Raw genomic sequence first — 26,571 nt, forward strand, 5'->3', positions numbered from 1 at the left:
TGAATGACTCTGACCAAACAATCAGAAACAGAGTTCATGAGGGTGGCCTGAGGGCCCAATGTTCTCTAGTGGGCCCTGTACTCACTTCCCGTTACTGTAGAGCTCGACTGGCATTTGCAATAGAATGCCAGAATTGGCAGGTCTACCACTGGAGCTGGAGGTTTTCACATATGAGAGCAGGTTCACCCTGAGCACATGTGAAAGACGTGAAAGGGTCTGGAGAAACCTTGGAAAACGTTATGCTGCCTGTAACATCGTTCAGCATGACCAGTTTGGTGGGGGGCCAGTGATGGTCTGGGGAGGCATATCTGGAGGGACACACAGACCTCTACAGGCTAGACAATGGCCATTAGGTATCTGGATGAAGTCCTTGGACCCATTGTCAGACCCTATGCTGGTGCAGCGAGTCCTGAGTTCCTCAAGGTGCACGACAATGCCCGGCCTCATGTGGTGCGAGTATGCAGGCAGTTCCTGCAGGATTTGTTTTTTTTTTTGTTCTTTATTTCGCGTTATACAATTTCTTGTATTAGGAATTTGTTAGTTTTCGCATACCCCTTGGGGTCAGAGCGCAGGGTCAACCATTGTACAGCGCCCCTGGAGCAATTACAGGTTAAGGGTCTTGCTCAAGGGCCCAGCAGAGTAGGATCTCTTTTGGCAGTGACGGGGATTCGAACCGGCAACCTTCTGGATACCAGTGCAGATCCTTAGCCTCAGAGCCACCACTCCGCCAGGATGAAGGAATTGATACCACTGACTGGCTGCCACGCTTGCCTGACCTCAGTCCAATAGAACACCTCTGGGACGTTATGTTTCGGTCCATCCAACGCCACCAGTTTGCACCTCAGACTGTCCAGGAGCTCAGTGAAGCCCTGGTCCAGATCTGGGAGGAGATCCTCCAGGACACCATCTGTCGTCTCATTAGGAACATGCCCCCCTGACAATGTCAGGCATGCATAAAAGTACGTGGGAGCCATACAAACTACTAAATTTTGGCAAAATGGAGTAGCCTGCCGCATCATTTTTTCACTTTGATTTTCTGTGTGTCTTTGAATTCAGCCCTCTGTAGGTTGATCATTTTCATTTCTATTAAACAATGTGGCATCCTTTCATTCCTAACACATTACTCAGTCCATATCAGTATGGATATCTAGCAGGATTAATTTCCCTTTGAGATCTGATGTGTTTTCAAAGTGTTTCTGTAATTTTTTTCAGCAGTTTATGTATGTTTATATATGTTTATATATATTGGGATGCCAGCAGAGTGGAATAGACCAGGGGAATGGGCATTGATGAGGCAATACCTCCTGGCAGCCCTCCTGGGCGGCTATGGCACCATGGATTCCCGCAGGGCATGTTGGGAACTGGAGTTTGGTTCCATGGGGGCCACCAGGGGGAGCTGCAGAGCCTTATAGAGGACCTCCAGCATGCCTGGGAGTGATTTCAGGTAATACTGATGAGCCACCTGGAACACTCCCGGGACCTGAATAAGAGGAGCTGTCATACTTCATTCAGGGGCCAGAGTCGGGAGAAAGGAATGGACAAAGCCTGAAGAAGAGTGGAGGCAGAAGGACTGGCGGCAAGAAAGGGAATGGACTGTGTATTGCGGTGTTGGTAATGTGTGCACAAACTGTAAATAAGCACAGGTCTTGAGTTGAACCTGTGTCCTGCCTGTCTGTGTCGGGGTTTAGGGTGGCAGTATACACCCTAGTGGCTCACAATATAAATATATATACTGTATATATGAATAAATAGAACTAGATAGTATGTATATGATTGTATTGATCTTCCTGACAGGTGTGTTAATGCAGCTTTACTCTAATCTGGATATGAAAAGGTAGGCTGATCCTCGTGGGGGACTTCAGTTAATGGAGTTGGTGAGCCTGCAACCTGTAGTAGACAGGTAAGCAGAAAGGCCAACTTCATGGCACCCTATTTCTGAAGAAATGATAAAAGCATGACCTCATCATGGCCAACACTTCATTTTCCTGTTTAATCATATCAACACATACACACACACACACACACACACCCACACACGCATACACACGGACACACACACACACACACACACACATATATATATATATATATATATATATATATATATATTTACAAACTGTATGTATATATATATATATGTATAATATATAGTCACACATATTGGGTGAGAATATACAGTATATTGTAGCCAGTAGAGGTGCCACTGAACACCAAACCACAGGCACAATGTTGCCCAACACAGCCCTGGATTCAAATAAGGGATTTCTTTTGCACCAAATACCTCTCCAAGTGTGAACAACCAACGAAACAACGATTACAAAACAAGTGAATTCTCTTTCTCTCCTTTCACACCTCCTGTTAAGTGGCACCCATTGCCTCCCAGTTCTGACTGCCTGAGGAGATGCAGTGGGCTTCCTTTAAACTGGACCCAGAAATATTTCTGGTGTTGCAGCAGTGGTCATCCATAGCACTTTCAGGTTGAACAGAAACCAGGGCAGTCTTCTCTTGGCAGCACCCTCTTATGGCACCCAAGGGCCCCAACAGAGCTGTTTCTCTACACTGGAACTCTCCAACCTGTAGTTTGTGTCATTGGCAAGTAAAGGCCAACATCAATAGAATTCTATTTCTGAAGAAATTATCAGAGCACAGCCTTATCTTGACTATCACTCTGTTTTCCTGTTAAATGTAACCACAAATATACAATTCATTTATTTTTTGCCTTATCTTCTTGTTAGGTGTTTTATTGAAGACTAATAATGTAATGGAAAAGATAAGATCTATGTGTCAATGTCATATGCCAGCAGATCTAATGTGGCACATACAGAAAACAGTGACGTAGTTCCTGAATGGGTAAACTAACACCCTACATTCTCAAAATTGAATAATGCATGTTGAAAAGTAAATGGCTCAATAAATGATCCTACCTTTGATATATACAGCACTTTTCACAGGACCAACTATCCTGAAAAAGGAAATTATTTGGCCCATGGTAGATATCACTAGATAAATGTGTGAGAACAAACTTTGAGCCCCAGAAATAGATACAAGAAAAAATGGTGGAAGGAGAAAGCTTAGGAGTTTTTGATGATCACCACATTATCAGTAGTTTCTTCAGAGTTGACAAAGATCCTATGTGCATTGAATTCGAAATTCAAAAGGCCTTACTTCACTTTGTTTGTAAGATTAAACCTTCTAGAGGATACTGTCATCTTTCCCAATTGGAACTAGAATTTGAAGAAACTATTGAACTACGACTCCACAGTGACAAGTGAAACGATTCCAGCAATTTCAAAACATCCAGAAAACACATCTGTAGCCCTAGAGGAGATCACATGAGACATCATATGCTTTTAGGACTGAAGAATGATTGATACTGTATCTCTACAGAACTTCATAACCTGGAATTTTGACGCAATCACACCAGATCACTATTTTGTGAAGAATCAAAGTGTGCAAGCCATTCTGGTTTTGCTCTGCTCTCCACCACCAGGTTAATCTTTGCCCATGTGCTCCTAAATCTATGCTCCCACTTGCTAAAGAAATCCTTTCTGAGTCCCAATGTGACTTTGACAATTGTGAACCAATATGAACATGACCTTTGTAACCTGGCAAATCTGAGAGAAATACTGGGGGCAGCAACAAGAAGCTTTCTTTGACATGACAAGGACTTTGACTTCAGCAGTGGTAAAGCTTTGTGCAAAATCCTGGTCAGACACAGATGCCCTACCAGATTTATTTGCATTGCTAGGAGACTTAAACTTTCTTTTGCAATAATTAGGAAACGGATTCATTTTCTATGTGATAAGGGATCAAACAAAGTTATGTCATCATATTGCAATTTTCTGCAATTTACTTCTATTGTATTCTGCTTCTGATTTCTTATTGTTCTTCTTGTGGCCTTGAAATTGAACACTGGTTTAACAGAAATCTCTTCAACCTACACTGCCTTAATGCGAAGACAGGAGTGACCAACATCATAGTCACTGACCTTTATTATGCAGATGACTTTCACTTTAAAACATTCCACAGTAGAACGCTAGTCAACTTTGAAGATCTTCACAGAGGACTGTTAGAGCTTAGAACTGATCCTTAATGTTGATAAACTGAAATCCTGTACAATGATGTCTCTGGTGAGATAACTAAGCTCCTGACCATCACTCTGCAGAAACTCTGGAATTTGTGAACCACTTTCTGATCCTTGGCAGACTGCTACCTTAAAAAGCATCCATTGAGGAGGTTGTTTAACATCACAACCGCTATGCAAGAATCTATTTCAAAATACTACGCTGTCAGGTCTAAAAAAACCCCTTGAACTTAAAAAGGAAATTGTTCATAAGAACATTTGTGCCACTGCCCTCCTGCAAGGTAGTGAGACATGGATTATTGTTCTACAACTCTGTGACAGCCAGCGAGACTTTCTATGCTGTAGTGTGCTGGGCTGGTACTATCACTACCAAATCAACAAGCTGATTAAGAAAGTGTGCTCAGTAATGGGAGGCACTGTGGGCCTGCTGGAGGAAGTAGTGGAGGAGAGAATAAAGACAAAACTGATGACCATTGTGAGTAATCCTCTCTATGACACACTAGCATTAAAGACTTTAAACCAACACATTATTCAACAAAAGTGTGTCAAGAAACACTACTTGGTCTGCTTCATTCGTAAGGCATTATGCTTTCACGATGTCTCAAACTGACTGCTCTCTTATCTGTAACCAAACTAGATTTCTTCTTTGTAAGATTTTGCCAATCAGCTGGGATGACTGCCTCACCATTTCCAGTGAAGTCACCAAGCAAAAACTGAGCAACCTTAGAGCCATGATGATGCACACCCAAATCCGTTGGATGATGCACTGCTGCAGAATACTGAAATTCAGTCTCCTAAAACAAGTCCTCTGTGTACCATCAGTACCAGGTCCAGAGAACACTGGGTAGTTAGAGGAAGGGGTTTAAAGACCCCTAACAAAAGGTTAGATTAACATCATTAACTGGGAAACCATAGACATGGAATGTCCTCTGTGGGGGTTGCATGTTTCATCAGGCATTACTTCACTTAGAGACTTGGCCACGTTCCACACTATGTGAGATGCCCACCATTTTTCTGTGTCATCCAACTGTATATTACATAAAACATAATAAATATGTCATTTTGAGAAACTTAATTTCACTTTTCTATTCTTACCGAACCCTTACAACACTATTCCCTTCTCACAGCACATGTCACGTCTTTATTGTATGTTCAAGAGTACGAAAAGCTGCAGAGATAATTACTGCCAGATACGGTATACAGTAAGCTTCATCTTGATTAATATGGTTTGCCCCAATTACAAAATGTTCCTGCTATTAAATTGTATATTAATTTCTTTCTTGAACTGTGTATGTTATTTTGTGGTTTGAATTGATTAATCAATTCAAGTCACTTTATTTTTGTGTAGTCCTCTCTCTGATTACAGGCTCAGATTGAGACTCATGGTTATACAGTAATCCCTCCTCCATCGTGGGGGTTGCGTTCCAGAGCCACCTGCGAAATAAGAAAATCCGCGAAGTAGAAACCATATGTTTATATGGTTATTTTTATATTGTCATGCTTGGGTCACAGATTTGCGCAGAAACACAGGAGGTTGTAGAGAGACAAGAACGTTATTCAAACACTGCAAACAAACATTTGTCTCTTTTTCAAAAGTTTAAACTGTGCTCCGTGACAAGACAGAGATGACAGTTCTGTCTCACAATTAAAAGAATGCAAACATATCTTCCTCTTCAAAGGAAACAGAGAGTAAAGCAAACAAATCAATAGGGCTGCTTTTACGTATGCGAAGCACCGCCAGTACAAAGCTGTTGAAGGCGGCAACTCACACCCCCTCCGTCAGGAGCAGAGAGAGAGAGAGAAAAACAAAGTCAAAAATCAATACGTGCCCTTTGAGCTTTTAAGTATGCGAAGCACCGTGCAGCATACTTAAAAGCTGCACACAGAAGGTAGCAACGTGAAGATAATCTTTCAGCATTTTTAGACGAGCGTGGGTATCTTCTAGGTGTGCGAACAGCCCCCCTGCTCACACCCCCTACGTCAAGATCACAGATAGTCAGCGCAAGAGAGAGAGAAAGAAAAGTAAGTTGGGTAGCTTCTCAGCCATCTGCCAATAGCGTCCCTTGTATGAAATCAACTGGGCAAACCAACTGAGGAAGCATGTACCAGAAATTAAAAGACCCATTGTCCTCAGAAATCCGCGAACCAGCAAAAAATCCGCGATATATATTTAAATATGCTTACATATAAAATCCGCGATAGAGTGAAGCCGCGAAAGGCGAAGCGCGATATAGCGAGGGATCACTGTAATAAAATTACGAGGGAGGACCCTTACATTCCCCAAACTGGTCAACAGCACAGCAGTAGCGTGTAGCTATATGCCACTAGATATCGTATACATACAACAGGGTTAATCAGTCCATTGAAAGGCATTGTGTTGTACAATTGTGGAAGTGACTTCAGTGACTTTTGCTTTGCACCCTCTCTCACCATAACCTATCTTCTATAGGGGGAAGAGCGAAAGCTTTAGATTTGTCAAAAATTTAGATCTCCGGTTTTCGATGGAACTCAACGTTTTAGGGGTCCCTGATACCTTTAACATTGATAGCTCGATGATAGGTGTGTGCCTTCGTGTGTGTGTCTGTGTGTCAGAGTTTCTTGAGGACGATCTAGAACTAAAATGGCTAGACATAAAAATATCAAACTGGAAACCTAAGCGTATTATGAGATAACAATGTGCTGATTAGGTTTTGAGCCAAATCGTGCAAGAGAAAGAGGCACTCTAAAGCAGGGGTCGCCAACTCCGGTCCTGGAGGACCACCATGGCTGCAGGTTTTCATTCTAAGCCTTTTCTTAATGAGTGACCTGTTTTTGTTGCTAATTAGCTTCTCTTGAATTCATTTTAATTGACTTGCTCTTGAAGACTCAGACCCCTTAATTGTTTCTTTTTCCTTCATTAGCAGGCAAACAGTAATGAGATACAAAATGAGCCAAAACAACTAGTGTCCATCATACAATATCTGAAAATAAAGAAAGATGAAGGAATAGGAATGTTGATCTGCTCAGGTTTCCCAGTGCTCTTAGAAAGAGAAAATCAACAATTTCGGAAATGTCAGCTATTGCAGCAACAAGTCATGGAATTAAAGAATGAGTTTAATTGATGACAAGACTCTGTGACTAATTAAGCAACTGGTTGGAGTGAAATTGGTTGGTGTTTGAGGCCCTGACTTAGTTGGTCTTCTCTTGGCTCACTCACTTCACATTTAATTTCTGTTTGGGTGCCATTTAAGGAAAGAAATGAAGCAATGCAGAGGAACGATGAAAAAATTCAGGGGAACAAATCTTTAAAAAGCAAGTCAATTAAAATGAATTCCCAAGACGTTAATTAGGAGCACAAACAAGGCACTCATTAAAAATGGGTTAGAATGAAAACATGCAGCCACAGTGGTCCTTCCAGGACCGGACTTGGTGACCCCTGCTCTAGAGGAACACTTAAATACTGTAATTCTGCAATTAATTATGAATTCTTCTCTTCCGTTGCTATCGTAATGACCTATTTTATTATCAGAAAGGTCAGCATCAGAGTGGTAAACAATTACTGAAACGTTATAGAATAATTCAGGTAACTTGATTCCTAGAGCGTAAAGCCTACCGATGCTCACGTTCACATTTTTTTTCCCAAGCCACCAAGGAACTTTGATGATCACAGTTTCTTACATTGACAGACAGAGAATAATATCTATCATGAAGGCTGAAAATATTTTTTTCATTAATAATGTCTAACAATATAAATCAGTCTTTCTCAAAGTGGGTGATAATGCCCCCTTGTGGGCGCTGGAGGCCTACAGGGGGGCGTTAAAGGGCCCAGAGAAAATTGGGGGGTGTTGAAGCGGTTTAGGGGGGCGATGGCTGATTTGCGTTTTTTTTCTAATATTTTAAAATTTAAACTAAAATCAAAACCTACCTACTATATTACATCGATTATTTCGTTCTTATTCCTGTCCTGTTTGATTGTATAAATATAAATAATTTATCATGGCTTTCGTAGGTAGCCCATGAGCAATCAAGTTTTAACAAGTTTTTATTAAACAACGCGATTTGTGCAATCCTGTATCAAGCAGCTGGATCATCGATACTTGTTCTAACTGATTCCGGTCATTTTTATCGAAAATAAAAAATATCAAATTAAAAAAATGTCGAAATTTTCATATAAATAAAAAATTAATCTTAGCCCTAGCCTTAACCCCTAAACCAATTTTTTATTTATACTAAAATTTCGACATTTTTTAATTCGATATTTTTTATTTTCGATAAAAATGACGGTTACCGTTCTAACTTGCTCAGTACGAATTCCATCGAATGAGGTAAACGAGTTTGTGCATGTTTGTCTTACCCTTGTCGGTGCGTGCTGTATTTTAATCCTATATAAGAGCGCGTAATACTTCTTTTATTTTCATTAGCGTTTTTTGCGCGCAATCGTTAGAAAGTTTTTTAAGCTCGATACTTTACTCACGTATTTGTAAAGACAAAACTATGTCGGAAGCAAAAAAGAAGAGACGGCAATACAGTGCAGAACATATTAAATACGGATTTGTTGAAAATCCTACAAATCCATCTTCGCCTATGTGCCTTCTTTGTCAAAAAACATTTTCAAATGAAGCGATGAAGCCTTCTAGGCTACAAGATCATTTGAATAAAATGCATCCAGATAAGAAAGAAAAAAATGTGGCCTATTTTCAAGACCTGGAAAAGAAGTACATAGCTCAGCCAACTGTATCAAAACTTTTTTCAGCGGCTTCTAAGCAAGACGATGACGGACTTCGAGCCTCGTGCAATATCTCTTTGTTAATTGCTCAAACAGGCAAATCACACACTATTGGAGAAGAGTTAATTTTACCGGCAATAAAAGAAGTAATAACTACTGGGCTCCATAAACCAGCGGCAGATATTATTCGAAAAATTCCTTTGAGCAATAGTTCTGTGCAAAGACGAATTGATGAAATGGCTGAAAATATTGAAGACTCATTGTGCATTCATCTGAAGACTAGTCAATTCTCAATTCAGTTGGATGAGTCCACTTTACCAACTAATGAAGCACTATTGTTGTCATACGTGAGGTTTATTAAAGATGAGAAAATATGTCAAGAACTATTATTTGCTAGAAATTTAGAGACAGATACAACCGGAGAAACCATATTTAATACACTGGAAAAGTTTTGTGATGAGCAAGAAATTCCCTTGAAGAATATTATATCAGCTGCTACGGATGGCGCCCCGGCTATGACAGGGCGTCACAAAGGCTTCATAGCTCGCTGTTCATTGCGTCATTCATCGACAACATTTGGTTGCAAGAAATTTGAGTGAACGGCTGTTTCAATCACTGCAACATGTCATCAAAGCGGTCAATAAAATCCGAAAGAGCTCTTTAAATGACAGATTATTTAATCAGCTTTGTGTTGTTAATGATGAAGATTTCAACCAATTGCTGTTTTACACAGAAGTGCGTTGGCTATCAAGAGGTACTTGTCTGACTCGATTTTATAATCTGTTTGACTCTGTGATAGAGTTCTTGGAAAACAAAGACACAGAATTGCGCAACAACCTCATCACATCAAAGAATGATGTTGCGTACTTGACAGACCTGTATAAATTGTTTAATGATATCAATCTCCAACTTCAAGGTGACGACTTGAACTTGATTAAAACAAAAAATATCGTTGCTGCTTTCATAGCCAAACTGCTCTTACACAAGAAAAACATTGGCAGATGTGAGTTTCACAATTTCCCTAATTTATCAGCAGTACCCTTCATCAACGACAACTTGCTTGTTTACTGCCAACATTTGGAGAACCTCCACAGTGATTGCAAAGAACGGTTCCAGGACATTTTAAAATTGGAAATACCGGAGTGGGTGTTGGATCCTTTTTCAAATGTCAACACAGCAGGATCATCCCAGCTTGAGGAAGAACTTATAGAACTGACAACGAACGGGGAAATACAAATCAAATTCAAAAATGGCTACCAAGAATTTTGGCTACAAAAGCCAGTCCCACAATTGTACCCTGGCTTGTGATCGATTGTTCAACGATTTTTGGTAGCATTCCCATCGTTATATTTGTGTGAACGTGGATTTAGTGCTGTGGCAACGCTGCTAACTAAAAAGAGGAAATTCGAACCTGATATTAACAAACTTGATAAAAATCATCAGATTCATCCTTCACATTAGATAAGTTTTAACATTTTAATTGAAATGTTTGTTTTAATTTGAATAAAAGTCTTTTTAAATATTATAAAGTTGCGTTTTTATTGCTCCCGTTAGTTAGAAAGTCTCATTTAAAATGTAAGTTTGAACTCAGAAACAGGATAAGACACATATGGCACGCTATAATTAAAGTAGTGATTGTGTTTGTGATTTTTAAGATGTGGTAAAGTTAAAAATTTTGGGGGGCGCTAGAAAATAATTGATTCTCAAAGTGGGCGGTAGACAAAATAAGTTTGAGAACCTCTGATATAAATGTTTGAAGGTATTGTCTAACTATCAAATTTTAAAGTGCAAGGAAACTAAATAAGTCATTTTTTGCTCAGGGACATTTATGACTTAGCAGATCAGATAAGACCTTTTGTTAGTGGAATTGGTGACTAGGTGTGTAGGAACACTTTATACTCTATGAACCACCATCCTAAAAGAAGAAAGCTTGGAGGATGAGAGACAGGTTTTAGATTTATAAAAATAGCAAATGAGACTGGGACAGGACCACTAAGGAAGAAAGCTATATAAAGTCAGATGGTGAGCTGACTAAGAGGAGAGCTGACCAGATGATATCCACAAGAGAGTTGACCAGAGATGAGCTGACCAGAGAGAATCAAGCATAACTACATGTTTATGTGGCACCTGAAACTACATATTTAGCACTATGAGGTTGCATGGTTTGTAAAGCCTCATTGTATTTGCTTTTGTTTATGGCACTAGTTATAATATTTGAAGATTAACACTTACTATCTACAATACAGGCGGCACGGTAGCGCAGTGGGTAGCGCTGCTGCCTCGCAGTTGGGAGACCTGGGGACCCGGGTTCGCTTCCCGGGTCCTTTCTGCGTGGAGTTTGCATGTTCTCCCCATGTCTGCGTGGGTTTCCTCCGGGCGCTCCCGTTTCCTCCCACAGTCCAAAGACATGCAGGTTAGGTGGATTGGCGATTCTAAATTGGCCCTAGTGTGTGCTTGGTGTGTGGGTGTGCTTGTGTGTGTCCTGCAGTGGGTTGGCACCCTGCCCGGGATTGGTTCCTGCCTTGTGCCCTGTGTTGGCTGGGATTGGCTCCAGCAGACCCCCGTGACCCTGTGTTCGGATTCAGCGGGTTGGAAAATGGATGGATGGATGGATCTACAATACATGAATAAATGTATAACTTCTTTTCTCCTCTCTTTACTGGTACTCTGTCTAAATGCCTGGGGTTACAGATGTAAAAGCGAGAGGGAAGTGCTGAACTACAGTTACTGACAGTCTGGTAAGAGTACGAGACTTTGGGCATTCTGTTAAGGTGTACATAATAAAGAGTATAAATGGGAGAATCCTAGGACCCTACCATAACAAAACACTGACTTGTTCATAAAGGCATACTGTTAATCAGCAACACTACTTTGAAATGTTGAGGTTCCTATAGGAAAGCATTAGGAAAGAAAAACAAACAAAGAAATGGCGCACCCAAAAATGGATTTTGCACAATTCACCTGCACATTCCATTTTTGTCACTCAAAGGGTTTTTGATCAAAAACAATGTGGTTGCTACCTCCCATCTCCCTGTTTTAACTAGATCTTGCTCTTGGTGGCTTCCTTTTGTACCCAAGATTAAAACTGGGACTGAGGGGAAGATTTTCGACAGTGGAAGAAATCCTGGAAAAAATGCAGGAGGCTTTGGAAAGATGATTATAGTAAGTGTTAACAGAAATGGGAGAAGCAACTATGACAAGTGTATGGTATCTTATGGAGAACATTTTGAAAATGACTAAACAAGAATTAGCTGTAAGTTTTAAAATAATTTAGCAATTTCAGAAGTTTTTGGGTGCCCTTTTGTATACTGTCACATGCATTCTCTTCAGCCTGTTTTCACATTCATGCTTCAGTCTGCAGCTCACACTGTTCTTTTGGGGTCAGAGGTAACACCATATTTGCTTATTTTGTAATGCATACGGTGCATTAAAAATTTTAAATATTTTTATGAGTTTTATTTCTGGTTTATATTCTTCATGGGGGATCATGGTATTGCTTGGGTTGTTCTGATATTCCATTTAATGCAGCTGTTTCCTGGATGCACCTGCTGGTTTCCAGGGGTGTCTTTCCAGACGTTCTGCTTCTGATGTCACAACTGCAATGTTTTTTAAACTGTCACTTTAGATGTATCAACATTCGAGTTTGCGGATACAGTAAGTCAAAAAGAAAAATCTTGTATATTATGTTTCTGATTTTTGACCCCTATTCATTTGTCTATGATTTTTGAATTGCGTTATGGCTTAGATACTCAGTATATCTTCTGTTCTATGGTTTTGATCACTGCACTTTTTGAAATCAAAAATTTACTGATCCTTTCTTCTCTTTTTGCCCCACGTTGGAGCAGCATTAAACACTTTCCCCAATTCTGTAAGCCGATCCAAGATGGGATCCTTCCAGAGGTTCTCTGACAGCCACATGCCCAAGTCGAATGATTTTAGCAGCGGAGAAGTATCCCTGAAAGTCTAGGTACGTTTTCCTTGCATGACCACAGCTCCCCTCTACACACTGGACCAGAAAAAAAGTTGCCCATGCTTTTATAAATTGAGAAAAAAACTTGTAGAGGAGTTGAAAATATACAGTATGTGTTTATGGATTTGTTTAATGAATTTTTTAAATAGGAAACTGTACGTTTCACTGGGAATTTAATTTAGAGAGAATAGTTCTGTTCACTGCTAAATGTAATTATATATTCATATAAAATAATCTGAATGTTTTATGCTTTACAGACCAAACTTGAACATTTTTTAATGTGTCATGTTCATTGAAGCTATTCAGGCTCCAACCATTTATTCTTTAATTTATTCATTTAAAAGTTAAAGAATTTAAAATAAAATTGTAATGGAAGCTTTACCACTTACTTCTTTTAACAGCATATTGCATACAACCAGATTATATAAAATCATTCAGGCTCAGTTTTAAAAAGTAGAGTCACATTCTGAACTTACAAAACAACGACTAGCCAAAAACATGTTACATTTTTAATTTCATAAATAATGTTTTCTCTAATTTGCCTAATCCACTAGAGCCAAACCCTTCAGCATCACATGCAAAACAGGATTCAACCCAGACACAAAAAGTCTGATCTCAAAAGAAAACTAAACAAAAATAACACAAGAAATTGAGGAAAAATAAAGGTGCTCTGCTGATCAAAAAGATTTAGTGCCCATCAAAACAGCTAATGATGGAAGGAGGATAAGAAAATATTTAGGCTTATCATAAATGGAGTGTGATGAGGGACCTAGGTGTTAAACGCTCCATATCATAATTCAGCAGGCCCCATGGTTTACTAAATGTAACATGCATGTTTGCATTTTTACAGAAAGCAACTCTTCCTACTTCATTGCAAATCAAGCTACAAATTTTCAGAATATTCTAATTGTTACAAACTTTGTTAGCTTTGATGGTGGACCAAAGTTGACTTAAACCACCATCTCTGTGGTTCTTTTCTGACCCAATGATTTTGCTTCACTATGTTTCACTAATCCCTGCGTGGAGTTTGCATGTTCTCCCCGTGTCTGCGTGGGTTTCCTCCGGGCACTCCGGTTTCCTCCCACAGTCCAAAGACATGCCGGTTAGGTGGATTGGCGATTCTAAATTGGCCCTAGTGTGTGCTTGGTGTGTGGGTGTGTTTGTGTGTGTCCTGCGGTGGGTTGGCACCCTGCCCAGGATTGTTTCCTGCCTTGTGCCCTGTGTTGGCTGGGATTGGCTCCAGCAGACCCCCGTGACCCTGTGTTCGGATTCAGCGGGTTGGACAATGGATGGATGGATGGATGTTTCACTAACCAAAGTTACTTAAAAGTTACTTAAAAGTGAATAACTACCAAACTGTGAATGCATAACATTTGCTATGGGTGGGCATAAGTCAAACTTACTGGGTTACTTTCATGTGAATTTGTAAAGGATTCACCTATGGGCTTTCCATAAGTTTAAATACAGTGGAACCTCGTTTTGCGAGCATAATTCGTTCCGGAAACGTGCTCGTAGTCCAAAGCACTCGTATATCAAAGTGAATTTCCCCATAAAAAATAATGGAAACTCAGATGATTTGTTCCACAACCCAAAACTATTCATATAAAAATGATTAATACAAAATATAAAGTAAAAATACATAAAACAAATTAACCTGCACTTTACCTTTGAAAAGAATCATGGCTGGTGTGAGTGAGTTTCTAAACTGTTGTGGGATTCCACCCAACGGGACGACACGTGGAAGAACGTCCCAAAGCAATCGCAGTCTCCCAGTGCTGTAGCAGTTCGCCATAAAAGCGAATCTCAAAAGATCGCGGACATGCTATAAGCGCCTGCCGTCGATGGGTGATGCAAGGAACAAGGAACATTATAAATGTGCAGGGCCCTGCCCGACTGCTGTGTCTGTGTATAAATAACCTCGCTGTTGCTGTTTCAAGCTGAATAAAGCTGGTGTTGCTAAAGTACTGAGACTCAGCTTCATGTTTTAGGGTGCAAGACGGGGACTCGCATGTCACAGCACACACGCGTGCGCACGCGAGCACACACATACACACACACACACGAGCGCGTGCATGCACACACACACGAGCGAGCGTGCGCACACATACATATACACACACGCGAGCGAGCACACACACATATACACGCGCGCGCATACACAGTCACAATGCTAATGCTGTAGTAAACAGTATACGCTCGTACGGATGTTGACTATATGAGTGAGGCACGCTGACTCAGATGGAGAATAGGAGACGATTGCCCACAATCCAGCAGCGAGAGAGAGAGAAGAACCATCAGCTCAGTTGTGATCACATGATACTCAGCAGACAAAGAGTATACATACTACTCGTACTGCAAGACCTCGCTCATTTATCAAGTCAAAATTTATTAAAAATTTTTGCTCGTCTTGCAAAACACTCGTAAACCAAGTTACTCGCAAACCGAGGTTCCACTGTAATTGATTACCTGGAGGAAGACTATTGTGCTGTTCCTCCTGACTCACTTACACTCACATACGGTACTGTACTCACATACAGTACCTATGAGCTGCTTCTCGCAACTGAGAGGGTGTAGCGGATGTTTGCCAGTAACCACTGTCACACACGCACAACTAGGAGGGAGCTGAAGAGACCATGTGAAGGTAATTCCACGCCAGGCCAAGGGGTGGTAGGGTACACTAAACCTAATTCTGCTACCTCGGCAGACCAAACAAGGGAAATCCGGTCTGATTCCACATTGACGAGCCAAGGACGATGATTTTTTGAGTTCTGACAACAAGATGATGCCACTTCCAGTGTGGACCCTTTAAAGCCACCATCTTTCCTGCTTAACGGCAGTTCAGTTCAGGACTCCAGTCAATGTACATGAGTGCCATTTTCAAACCCATTTGCAGCCAGGGACAAACCTTTTTGTGTGTGTCAAGGCTGTTCATTTCACACCACCTAAATAATCAGATTGCGATTCAGAACTAGGAATGTAACACTGTACTCTGATCTTCACCCTGTCAGATAAGCAAACTAGCTGCTGTGGAGCAACGTCAGAGGCTTTGCCTCAGGTGCTGATGTCTGTTAGATCCCTGTAAGGGGATGCAAAAGTACTTACACCTGACAAGCCCCAGTAGGGACGAAACACATGTTGTGTACTCTTTATATTGTTTGACAGATACTCTATCACATATCTATGAGCTGCTTCTCGCAACTGAGAGGATGTGGTGGAAGTTTGCCAACTGGCCGACCAAGCACAAGCGTTACCTGGTAGGTAACCACATAAATAATCAGATTGTGATTCAGAACTGGGAATGTAATATATAGGAGTGTAATGCACCTTGTTGGTAATTTTGGTCAACAGTAGTGTACTCTCTGATAGCAACAACAGATTTTGCTTCCACTGATGATTATTGCGTTCCTAAGAATTACTTATGAACACTTTGAAATTACGTCTGTTGTTTTGGCCAGCACCTTCTGACTCACCGGGACGAGAAAACCCTTACATGCGACTGATCAACTCATCTTGATGGTTAATTAAGCAAAATGGTAAGATTTTTGGGGTTGCTCCTATTTGTGGCCCTCTACACCTGAAAAACCCTCATAAAGTGTCTTGAGCATGGGAAAATGTATTATTTATTTATTTATTATGACATTTTGGGACCATATTTTGTGCAGGAAATTACACTCTTGACAATGAGTAAACCAATAGGTGTTTTCAGCAAAAAAAGATCAGAAGAACTTGAAGTTCTGCTTGACACATTAACCGACCTCAGGGGTAGTATCATTTTTACTTGGAATCTAGCCCTCTATGGAACTCTATCAGAGTGAAAAATTACACATTTCTGTCACAATCAGGACTATTTAGGCTTTAAATATGTAAATGGAAGCAAACATTTTAATTTGTCAACTATTTGACACAACTATTCTAGTTTATCATGTACTTCTACATCATGAAGTAAATCATTACATTTCTTATGAACACCCCAAATTAGGGCATCTTATGCTAATTCAGATGTTTTTATTTCAGTTTTAGAGTATGCTATTTTAATTTCAATTTAGAGAAATTTTTACTCTCCTTTTACTTTAACAAATTTTTTTGGTGTTTTAGTTACACTTTCTTAACGATAACCTTGATTCAACATAGCTGATTTACTGGGGGTACTAGCAGGATCCTTTGATGATCTATTTATTTTCTTGGGAGCTGAAGCTATTTTAGCTACTGTCATAAGATGTGTACACATGTACACATTTGTGGTCACTTTATATAAGACCAAATAACAAATGCCAGTTCACCTTACATGTTGGAAGAAAGAAGAGCTCTCAGATATTTTAGACCCTGGGAGGTGGTGCCACCCAGACAGTGAGAAGGCTCTGTTGAGTTAATATATAGTGATTTGGTCAAAACATTTCGAGTCTGAACTTGGGAGGGCTATTCTATGGTTTGCAAATTGGTCTTGTTTGCTTTGGGTTACCTTTTCAGGCATTGTTTTGAGATTATTTGGTACTTTTTTGAGTTTTCCATCCTTTTGTGCTCCTTTTATTGTTATAAATCAATTCTTTGTTTTTTAAAGATTCTTTGTTGTCCTTGTTGTCCATAAAACAAAAGTCAGGGAGAAAATAAAAATGAAATTCATTTGAATGAACTGATTATAGTTTTTAGGGATTATTTATTGATTACATTTTCTTTTGTACTGCATTTTGTTTTTGACACTGTTAGTCTTTAATAAAAACACTTTTCACTTTTGCACATTACTTGATGACAGCACGGTGGCGCAGTGGTGGCGCTGCTGCCTCGCAGTAAGGAGACCTGGGTTTGCTTCCCGGGTCCTCCCTGTGTGAAGTTTGCATGTTCTCTCCATGTCTGATGGGTTTCCTCCCACAGTCCAAAGACATGCAGGTTAGGTGCATTGACGATCCTAAATTGTCCCTAGTGTGTGCTTGGTGTGTGGGTGTGTGTGCATGTGCCCTGTGGTGGGCTGGCACCCTGCCCAGGGTTTGTTCCTGCCTTGCACCCTGTGTTGGCTGGGATTGGCTCCAACAGACCACCGTGACCCCGTGTTAGGCTATAGCAGGTTGGATAATGACTGACTGACTGACATTACTTGATGTGTGCCCTCATTTATCCTAGTCCATCTCAGTTATAACTATCACAGAAGGAGACCAAGAACTGTGAGCACCCAGGGCAGCATATCAACCCTGACATTTGTGGCTTCATGAAGCCTGAAAGCTTCATACACAGTTTGAACCACTGTCTTGTTTTGAGAGATTATGCAAAAAAAAAAAAACACACACACAAAACAACATACTCATGCAAACAGAAAAGTTACACCTTCTTTCACAAATGTTCTACCTTGTCCTTGCTGCTAACTTCAATGACATTTTGTATGTCACAGCAAATTCATTACTCAGACGTCGAAAGGTTTAAAATCTGGGTCTGCTATAAGCAACCTCTTGAATGTTTGAAGGTTTTCTGGCACACAGTAATTTACATGACTCACTGCATTAAATATTTTTAAACACTTGATGATATGTAATTAGTACTGGGGTGTGACGGAAAGCATGTGGCAGCAACGTCTTTCTGTTGTTTCACAAGTTTTCATCACAGTAATAGGCTAAAACAAATATACGGTTAGTCTCAGACAACTTCAGTATCTATCTATCTATCTATCTATCTATCTATCTATCTATCTATCTATCTATCTATCTATCTATCTATCTATCTATCTATCTATCTATCTATCTATCTATCTATCTATCTATCTATCTATCTATCTATCTATCTATCTATCCATCCATCCATCCATCCATCCATCCATCCATCCATCCATCCATCGGTTTTAACAGCTACATTAGTCTGTCAGTCTGATTGCAAGTTTGAGGCAATACTAATTATCAATCTATTACTAGATCAAAAGAGGATTAGTAATCCACTAATCTATATATTGCTAAATTCAGACAACTACAGTAATCATTGCTATAAATATAATACATAATTATTACGTCACAGTGATACACTGTATGCTTTATTAGTCAGACATATGTTTTTTTGTTATATTTGCTTATCTATATCAATATTTAGCTTGCATTTATCCACACACATAAAAATATTTAGTCTGTACTTATTACACTATATGGCCAAAGTTTGTGGACACCTGACCATTACGCTTATATTAGTTTGTTGGACATCCCATTCCAAAAACAATGAGCTTAATAGGAATGTGCCTCATCCCCAACCCCATCCCCTTTGTGACTTTAACAGCCTCCACTGATCTGGGAAGGCTTTCCATAAGATTTTGAAGTTTTTTTGTGGGAATTTGTCCCCATTAAGCCAAAATAGCATTTGTGACATAAGGTAATGATTTTGGACCAGAAGACCTGATTCACTATTCATCACAAAGATATTCAATAGGGTTAAGTTTAAGGCTCTGTACAGGCCATTGGAGTTCATATCTTTATGAACCTGGCTTTGTGCATGGAGGTTCAGCCATGCAGGAACAGAAAATGGTCTTCCCCAAACTGTTTCCACAAAGTTGGAAAATGACTTTGTATGTTGGTACCAAAGGGCCTTGCCCAAGCCCTGAAAACAGCTCCACATCATTATCCCACCTCCACCAAACTTTACAGTATGAACTACTGTATGCAGTCCTGGCATCCACCAAACCCATATTCATCCTGTAGACTGTCAGATAGTGAAGCGTGATTAATCAGTCCAGAGAACACATTTTCACTCCTCCAGAGACCAATGGTGGTGTGCTTTACAAAACTCCAGCCAACAGTTGGCATTGTGCACAGTGATCTTAGGCTTGTGTGCAACTGCTTCCCATGGAGACCCATCTCATGAACCTTCTGATGCACAGTTCATGAGCTGATATTGCGTTTGGAACTCCACTGTGAGTGATGCAACAGGGGAGAGGCAGGTTACACTTCATCCCTGCTCTTTGAGTTTGTATGGTCTATGTCTATCCTATGTGGCACTGTCTATCCAATGACAGTGCCACATTTAAAATCCCTAAGCTCTTTAGTAAGACCCATTCTACTGACAATGTTTGTAAATGGAGATTGCAGGGCTATGTTGCTTGAGCTTATGCACCTGTTAACAATGGATGTGGTTGAGCCAGCTGAACTCAGTGATTTGGGGGGGTTGTCCAACATAACTTTGACCATATAGTGTATCTAAGATGCTATAGAAGCCTTGGGAACAACGCCTTTGTAAGTTGTAAATTGAAGCATTCAGAAAGAAAGCAGAACAAGGCTCAGGGTGAAAGTGAGGCATTAAGTCTTTCTGAAATATTCTGCTTGAGAGAGAAAGAGAGGGAAGAAGGGTGTAGACAGAATTTTATCATTTATTTGACTAATCTCCTTAATAGGATTGGAGTGTTATTTGGTGGATATCTGAGAATTTAACACACCACACTCTCCCCTAGTATTTCAGATGCCCCCTTATGTATTAACATGCTCCATCACTGTTTAGCTTGGAAGTGTTACAAACACAAAGGAAATTGCTAATATTCATTATTTTGAGCTAAATTAAAATAAAAATAGCCAGCTGAAAAATTAAGTGAATGTGACAGAATTGTTGTCTAAATATCTATCTACTAAGGTCTGTGTTATGGTTTGAGCTCATATTTAATATTTTACTTTCCTATTTAAGCTTGATTAATTATATTTTGTACCAGGTTATAGGATTTTGGGGTTAGTGAAGTCAATTTTGATATTAGCTTTTTTAATGAGAAATCATATCTAATGATTGTATATTGTGGTGGTGTGGTCACACAGATTGTGATATCTGACACCACTAATTCGAAAAATGTAATGGTCAGCACTTGTGGATGTTTGCAAATCACAAATCTCTGTGCATTATTCTTAGTATTCTCAGAGTCCCATTCTCGAAATTTTGTTTTGCGATTTAGCAATTTGGTTTGATGAAAGATGAAACTGTCCCTCCTTATCAACTTTTTCTGGTGTTTTGATATTTCTTCTCCTTGAGGCCTCCATTATTCAGAAAGTTTGTCCAGTTTTCACTGCCACTATAGGAGTCCAAAACAAATATTCCAGTTAAAAGTATCACCAGCCAAGAGGATAACCAAAAAAACATTATTAAAAATAAATGTATCAAGCCCTAACTCTAAGTTTGCATTCATGCCCCTAACAAAAGATAGAGAAATCATAATATGTATTTTTGTTTTAGAAATTTTTCTTACACTTGGGTTGCCATAACATATGTTCACCATCTTTTAAATTTGGAACAAAATGATCTAACAGATTAACAGACTTTTGCTTCAATGACTGGTGATAGGCATAGCAACCTGTGAAAAGCATGGCTATGCAAAAGATCAACACAAAATGGCAGCAACCGTATTACAACAAGAAACAAAATGGCATCACAATGATAACCAATAAATAGACAATGAGAAATCCACCTAAAATGTTTCAAAAAACTGAAACAAAACGATTCCACATTGATTCCACATGTTCAAAAATCAAAATTCATCATCATACGTTCAGTCATATTTTACTTCTGTCATGCTAATGAGTATAGTGAAGTTATTCATTGAATCTGGGGTGTCAATAGAAAAATGTGAACACAAACATAATAATTGAATTGCTTTTCTGAAACAAATTATCACATATTCCTTTTTCAAAGAATCCTAGACTCTTTCATATAATGTGTGTTTATTTTTATTCCTGGATGATCATTTTGCCTACTACTTGTCAGTTAATTGGATGATCCTCATACGCAAAGTATGTCTTAAAAAATAATTATTGACCTTAAAATAAATTCCTGTTTTCTTTAAAATCCTTAAAAAGCTGAGATTACATATTGTTACATATTCTTCTTTATTTTTTTCGTAGAATTTTATTTATAGATAAAATTCAAAACCTTCTTATTTGGGGTTTCCTCAAACCAATGTACCTAATTCTGCTCTTATTTTTAGTGAGTTACTACTTTCTTTAAAAGTTAATCATTTTTAACCATCATTTCTGATACTTTTTTGTTTACTTACTGCAGTGACCATTTTGAGAGATTAGATTGCGCTGTTGCTATAATTATTTCCTATGATCCTTTGGGAGAAGGTGATTGGTGACAGTGTAACGATCACCACATGACTTTCTTTATTATCCAAGATTAGATAAATACATAATAATTTAATTCTCTCTTTGACTACTATTCTTTTGGTGTGTGTTTTGGTTTTTATGATCATTTTTCTTTGATTTTTTTCTCTTTGTTCCAAAATAAATTATACTGAGAAAGCTTCTAGTCAGTACACATATAATACATACACATGAAAGACAGACAAATATAATTAAAAGGATGCTAGGCAAAACAAATATGCCGGAAAGTGCTCCAAAGCACAAAGATAGCAAAACTACTGCAAGTACCCAATGGGAGGCACAAAAGCACAATGCTTGAGCACTACTATTATCTGAGCTCCTTCTTTTTTTATCTCTTGTCCTTTTCATCATGGAGTGTGAATAACACAGTGCAGCAAAAGGTAAACTAGGATAGGGATAAATGTCTGGCAAAAAAAATAAAATAAAATGAACATAATACCAAAAATATTTAATTTATTGCAGGAACAGACATGTGGGACAACCCATTACCAGGTAAATTTGTCCCAGTCACTAGCTGGGTCCTACTTTTGGCTGATTATTAGTGAATAAAATGGGAGTCACTGAAGCCCATGGAGAATTCCCAGCAGAGGTTCTTCCACACAAACAAACTAAGCATGTTGACCACTCTGCTAGAAACTTGCAGTCTGGTATTTTGAAACCAATTTGAGAAGTGTGCTGGTCAAGAGGACAACTATGCGGTTTGCTAGGCTTCTCAAATCTCCTACTGTCTCTTCAGTATAAATTAATATCCATCTCAGGAACTGCAGAAGGTGTTTGTGCAGGTTATGAGCTAAGACAGGGGGTTCAGTGTCATTGAAAACCAAAAAAGACAGACCAGGGGAGACCGAGGTGATGTGTGTGGGGCCTACTTGTCAGGCTAAGAAAGAGAAACAGTAGCCAGGGGAGGTAAAATTTAGGTTAGCCTTGTTAACTTTCAGTCCAGCTTGTAACTGGCATGACTGGGTTTCTGTTTCTGATTAATCCGCTGTGTGTTGCCAGTCACTTCTTTTGAAGTCTGCATTGCAGAGATAATAAGAGGGTCTGTCGAGACCTTCAATGAATGAGGTTATTGTGTGTACGTCCCCTTGAGAAGCTGCACTTTTAATGGCTATGCTTTGAAAATTAGAAAAAGTCAGACATGAATTTACAGCAACTTCCAGTTCTGATTATTATATGTTAAAATGCAATTTTTTTATTAAAGTGATAATAACTAAGCAGTTGTTTTATGAAGATCCAAAGAATAAGTGGCATATTATGTTTCAAAACAGATACAAATCTACCTGCAAATATTAAACGCAGATGCCAAAACAGTTTGATTGACATCATTATTATACAAAGCTTATCCATATTACTAACCGAGAATAAACCGGATATGGACGCAGGTACACGGCAATGGGACCATGAGACGTACTGCGCAGGCGCCTGCAGCGCGCGTCTCATAAACCGCAATCGAAGTCTTATCCACCGTGAACGAAGGAGTCACGGCCCAAAAACGAAAGAGCTCAACTAACGTGAATGAGAAATGAAGCAACAACGTGCCCATAGGTAACGACTAACGACACAGACACACAAAAAAGAGGATTCTGCACTTCACCCCAGAGTCAAACAGAAGAGGCTACGGAGGCCCCACAGGTCCACAAAGATAGTACGGAAGGCGCGGGAAAGTACGAAAGGCGCAGGCGTCCAAAACGCGCTTCTGAATAGGACATGAAGCAACAACGCGCCACGAACTCTCCGTATTAAACATACGGTATCCTCACACGTCCAAACCATATAGTATATGTGAATCACATTACAGTGATGCATTATTAACGGTACAACCACAGAAAACGCTCCGTATTAACAGTAAGTGCAATTATCTATATTACTAAAGGTAGACAACGGATAACTAATGGAGTCATGGCTCCAAAACGATCCAGCTCAACTAACAGAGCTACAAAAGCGAGCCCGCATGGATAAAACCAATAGACGTAGGAGCCTACAACGCGCGTCTGAAACCGCGGAAGCAAAACTGTCTCGGCTCCAAAACCAAACAGCTCCGCATGAACAAATACAATGTACATAGATGCCTACAACACGCGTCAGAAACTGCGGAAGCAAAGCAGGCACGGGTTCAAAACGAAAGACCACAACTGACGGAGATACAATAATCTCTTTCAAATCTATTTCGGGTTACCCAAGACCAGGGGTTGGAGAGCGAAGCGAGCAGGGGGCGGAGCCCCCTAGTTTAATAACATAATAGGTTAATATGATTTGTTTATAAATATATATAAAATCTGTAATAATCATGATGGGGTAAAAGCTGGTTACAGGTGATTCAATAAACAAACTGGTGTTTTATGCACAACCTTGTAAATATAAATGTATAGCAGAATATAGTGTCTTTCATATACATTTATCTATCTAGAAACCTGTTATGGGCAGATTTTGCACAAACACTAATACATTTTTCTTCACACAGAGAACCACAGACACATGAAAAAAGATGCCAAGTAGTAAGGTAGATAGTAGAACCTTCACAGCTTGACTTCTTATTGTTTTGGAGGAATTAGATAACTGCGGTGGGTTGGCACCCTGCCCAGGATTGGTTCCTGCCTTGTTCCCTGTGTTGGCTGGGATTGGCTCCAGCAGACCCCCGTGACCCTGTGTTCGGATTCAGCGGGTTGGAAAATGGATGGATGGATGGATGGAATTAGATAAACAGGACTGGCAAGCTTTATTGGGCTGAATAGTCTGTTCTCGTTATAATGTCCTAATATTCTATTGTGGACTCTAGGGGGCATCAAAGGCCACAACCCTAGACCACAACTGCACAGAGCCAAGTGCTGAGTTCAAATGTATTCTTTTATTTTTCCAAAAAATACCTTTTCACAGGCTCTCTCACCAATCACAATGACCTTCCTTTCATATTACATTTCTTTTCCTCCTCCACTCCTCCCCAGGCAAGCTTTGTCAAACTCATCTCCTGACTGTAACTCCCCTAAGTGAGATGGAGGGCTCCTTTTTAAACCTGACCAATGAGCACTTCTGGCATGGCACAGTGTTAGTCAGAAACTATTTCCTGGTTTCCACCTGACATGAGAGCCTCCTCCCATAAACTCCTTCCAGTGGCACCCATGGACCCTATAAGGACTTTCCCTTGAACTACATATCCCATGTATCCCTAAGGTTGTTCAGATAGGAGCTATGCCAGATGGATGCTGCCACCCAGCATACTGGGGGAACACTTGGCCCAGTTATGGCAGCCCCCACACCCAGTTAATCTATTAGGGCATCTGGACCAGAAAAAGAAGCACCCATCCACACTGGCTGTCCAACTTTTATGCCCTTTCTAATTAATTTTTTTAAGATTATTATTTATTATTATCATTCATTATATTTAAACATTAATATTTAATATGATAGTTATTTGTAAATTGCCTTTTAACATATCTTAAAGAAGAATATAGCTTTCTGAAAGTAAGCCACTATATTTTCCTCCCCTTCAGAGTTTTAAGAATTAAATCATTGATAAGAGGGAGGGAGAACTGGCCAGGGTGGGCTGGTGTTCTATGATTTAATTACCTGTATGTCCCTTCTTTATTGTTAGTCAGAAACTAAATTTGTATATCCTTTGAATCGGGAGAAAATGCTGACAGGAACAAAGATGAGTTGTGCCAGAGCTGTTTTATTGGTGAGTTAGGGGCTACAGAGCCATAATAAGAGGAGGATGACATGCTGCAGGCTGTCACTCTGCCATTTTCTGTTCTGATCGGAGAAGAACAAGCTGTGCTGTCTGTTTCTGCCACTCCATTCAAAGGCAATGCTGAAGCAAAGTCCTAGTTGGACCAGAAACTAAGACAGAGAGGTTTTAATTGTATTTTTGCCTCACTTGTTTTACTTTGTTTTTTATAATACATGTATAAATGTGTAACTTTTCTTCTGCTTGTTTTGGTTCTCTATCTGCTTGCCTGGGGTTATAGAATGTAAATGAAAGGGGGAAGTAACAGTAAAGGCTGACAGAGTGGTACATTCTGTTATGGTCTACATAATAAAAGAGTATTAAAGGGACAAAGCAGCCTCCCAACATCTAACCTGGCCAAGGAACCAGTCCGTCCATGCCTTTCATTACACCAAGTATCAACAAACTACGGCCCGCAGGCCAGATATAATCTGTGGCACCAGGTGCAAGTGGTCCGTCGACTTGTTGTAGAAATCTATGGTCTCTATATCTCAGTGAATGTTCTTAACATGATAATACTAAAGAGTGCTGATGTAAGTTTAATAATTGAGTGGTGCCACCCAAAAATATTTAAATAAAGCTTTTACAATGGAAAAGAGGATTACATGTGTTCTACCCAGAGAGCAAGTGAAAAAGAAGATGACTGGAAGAAAAAACAATGCAAGGGTCAATACCAGGAGATCAAAAAATAACCAATTACCAAAGCTAAACACAGCAAGATCAGATCAAAGTTAGAAAGGATTGCCAACTTCAAAATCAGAAAATACAATAAACAAACACGAATTAAAAAAAAATAAGTAGCAAAAAAGAATGAGTCTTTTATCCTGTTGTGTTATGATTGACAGGCTCACCAGTCCATTCCATGTGTTCTGTGAGTGAAACAGATGAAATGCAAAACAAAATGCTGTCAGAAAATGGCCCACATTAAAAATGCATTTTAAAATGGAGTGTTGAATCGAAAAACATTCAATTCAATGAGATTCTTCAATA

General features: G+C 39.5%; 1 protein-coding gene across 3 annotated transcripts in view; it reads right to left on the reverse strand.

Moving 5' to 3' along the window:
- Positions 1-26,571, reverse strand: part of LOC114648586 (PH and SEC7 domain-containing protein 2-like) — a 114,717-nt gene that overhangs the window by 85,126 nt on the left and 3,020 nt on the right. The window lies entirely within an intron of this gene.

Source organism: Erpetoichthys calabaricus, chromosome 1 (assembly GCF_900747795.2).
Source record: "Erpetoichthys calabaricus chromosome 1, fErpCal1.3, whole genome shotgun sequence".
Lineage (NCBI taxonomy): Eukaryota > Metazoa > Chordata > Cladistia > Polypteriformes > Polypteridae > Erpetoichthys > Erpetoichthys calabaricus.